A 2,972-nucleotide genomic window follows, 5' to 3' on the forward strand; every position below is an offset into this window, starting at 1 on the left:
CCAGGGCCCGCAGGCCCCGCAGGCCCGCCTTCCTGGCCGGCCTGTCCCGGCGCCAGGCCTCAGGGCGCGGGGCTAGGTGGAGGAAGGTCCCTGGTCCGGGAACCTCCGTGTCGCCGCTGTTGCACTTCGTTGGGACTGCGTTTCTTCGTCGGTGGTAATCCAGGTGTAGCCGGCCGTTGCCAGGTGCTCATCCCTCATGCGGGAGGAAGTCACCTGCCTCAGTGGGACAGGTAGTCAGGGGGCCGGCTGGGCAGGGGCCGGCCCGGTCCTAGCTGAGTCCTGCTTGGGAAACAGCCGCTGTGCTTGTCCTCCAGGCCGGCCGCCAGTCTCAGACGCTCCGCATGGGAGATGGGGGGATGGAGCAGGAGCTCCGGGAGCGCCGTGGGCCTCGGCCAGCCTGGGCCCAGGATCTTCGCTAGCCATGGAGGAGCTTCATTCTGGGGGAGAACAGCCGGGACGTTTACAGGCCGCGCGTTTACAGGCCGCGCAGGGGGGGCCGGGCACGGAGCTCCGCCCAGCCCCTCCCCGCCCGCGAGGCGGCCTCCGCCTGCAGACCGGTCATGCGCGGGCTCCCCGCCGCGGCCCGCAGTGGCCGCCCTGAAATGCCGCCACGCCGCACGGGCTAAACTGCGTGAGCTCTGCCCGTGGCCGGGGGCACGGGAGGGCACGTCCCCAAACCCGCCGCACACAGGGCCCCAAAGGACAGCGGCCTCTGGCTCGGGAGGCCAGACCTAGACCCGGAGGTGTGTCCGTGGCCCCGGGAGTCCTGGCGCGTGTCCGGTTTTGGTCACCTGGGGCGTCCCAGCCCCCACGTTTATAAGAAGTGTGGTCTTGAAGTTTGACTATTGTTGTGTCTTACACACCTACTTAGTGTCATACGTTTCGAATGCATTTTCTTTTAATTTTTAACTTTTTTCTTAGTCATTCGCCCATCTCCAGGTAGTGGCACTGAATCAAGAAAACTAAGGTGACGGTTTATTTTTCAAACTATGCTGAGGAAGCGAGTAGCAGAACCTGCGAACGGCGTTTCTGTGCATTTTCAGAGTTTCTGTTTAGTCTGCAGTCAGGAAAGGCAAGGGGCTCCGGCCTCCGGGCCCCACATGGAGCCGCTCAGGTGGGCCCTGTGGTTCCTCGGGCTCCGCCACACCTCTCAGGTCTCCGTCCCTTGGCCTGGCCGAACCCTCCAGCCCCTGGTCTGAGGACAGGACGTTCCCACTGAGTGTGTGAGAACAGGCGGGCTGGGCGGCACCGCACGCCTGCTGTCCTGTTCGCCCCTCTCTTGCTGTGACCCCATTAGGGAGGTGGCTAAGTCATGGGTCGCTAAGAAACGCACCAGTGACCGGGAGGAAGATGCCACGGGCGGTCTCGGAATCCGGGGGACTGCTTTGGGTTGTCTGGTCCTGGCCCCTTCTGGGTCCTGGCGCTGCCACCTCTAATGCTGGAATGGGTGGAGGACAGTGTTTGTCCAACCTTCGGCCGAGCTCAGGACCTGCTTTCCCTTCAGCTCTCCTCGCCGGCCCCCAGCGATGTCCTTGTGTCCTTGTCACACCCACGGTGTCTCTCTTGCCCTCACTTGAAGCCCTTTGTCTTCTTTTCATCTTAAGATTTTTTATTTAAGGGTCACGGGGCGTCTACTAATGTGTACCGCACTCTTGGGGCGGGGGGGGGGGCTCAGGGGGCCCCCCAGCTTTGGGGTCAGGGCGCCCACCAGCTTTTGGGTCAGTGCGTGTCATTCTGGCTGCATGGCCGTGTGGACACAGCAATCTCCTCTGGCCTGAGCCGTCTTTTGGAAGCAGTGGCGAGAGCCTGGGATGAGGGGTTCTGTGGAGAGAGGTCTGGGAGGCTTTGGGGAGGCAGCATCTGGCTGGGCCTCGTGCTGCTCCCCGCACACATCCGGAACAGGTGGACGCACGTGATCGGCCCTCAGTCGAGGGGTAGGGGCGTGATTTTGCCTGGCGCCCACGGGCTCGGAGCGCCCGCTGTGCTGCGGGGCCTCTGGGGGTTCAGCCACTGGTGCCTGCTGGGAGAGGCAGAGGGGGGGTCGTCCCTGCTAGGGTGATGCGGGGTGGCAGCTATGTGGCCCCAAACCCCGGCTCAGCCTCCCGCCCTTCTCGACCTGGGGCCGAGGCTGCCCCTCGCCCCTTGTGCACGGCCACTCTGCACGTCGTCCCTCCGAGGACATCAGGCAGGCCTGACATTGCTTCCTCAGCAACATGCTTCAGATTAAAAAATGAAACAACTCTGCCCTTTGGGGAAAAGTGGAGAATACAGAAGATGGCAGCCCCTTTGCTCTGAGCCTGCGACCTCGGGTACACCTGGTGCCCCGCACGCTGCGTGGTGTGAGTCAGGTGGGCAGACCCGCAGGCGCCCGCACGTGCGGCGAGGAGCTCCGAGTGCCCCCCACATGGCCTCGGTCTGTCCCTTCGTCCAGGAGTTTTTAAACCACCCCGAGCCTCCCCCACACAAGCGTGTCCGTGATGCTGCCATCATTGACCATGCGGCCCGGCCCCGACCGCATGGCCTTCTGCTGTCCCCAGTCCCTCCCTGAGGGCTGGAGTCCGAAGTGGGTCTGCCACCGGCTGGCGAGGTGAGCACACCTGGTCTGTGGTCTGACCTCAGTGTCCACGCGTTTCGTTTCTCTGCCACTGGACCGAGGCATAGCTCCGGTCCCGCACAGTCCGCAGGTGGCTCCAGCGGGCGTGCTGAGCAGCGGCCAACCCCGCGGGCCGGTCTGCAGCCCCCGCCTCGACTGGAGCTCGGGGCCAAACCCTGACCATCCTGTGGCTTCTGGGCCGTGGAGACTCACGCTCCCCACATTTGTCACGCCGGCCTCGGCCAGCAAGCAGAGGGGAGGGCCCCCGCCCGCGTCGCAGGGACACAGAGGGTGGCGTGATGCTGTGTGGCATGGCAGTGGCGGGGTGGCTGGGGCCTCTGCCCGGAGTGGGTGGGGCGGAGAAGGCCGGGAGGCCCGC

At 64.8% G+C, this 2,972-nt stretch overlaps 1 protein-coding gene across 1 annotated transcript in view; it reads left to right on the forward strand.

Moving 5' to 3' along the window:
• Positions 1 to 2,972, forward strand: part of ADCY1 (adenylate cyclase 1) — a 37,335-nt gene that overhangs the window by 16,120 nt on the left and 18,243 nt on the right. The gene's annotated exons all lie outside the window — the stretch shown is intronic.

Source organism: Pteropus alecto, unplaced genomic scaffold (assembly GCF_000325575.1).
Source record: "Pteropus alecto unplaced genomic scaffold, ASM32557v1 scaffold214, whole genome shotgun sequence".
Taxonomy (NCBI): domain Eukaryota; kingdom Metazoa; phylum Chordata; class Mammalia; order Chiroptera; family Pteropodidae; genus Pteropus; species Pteropus alecto.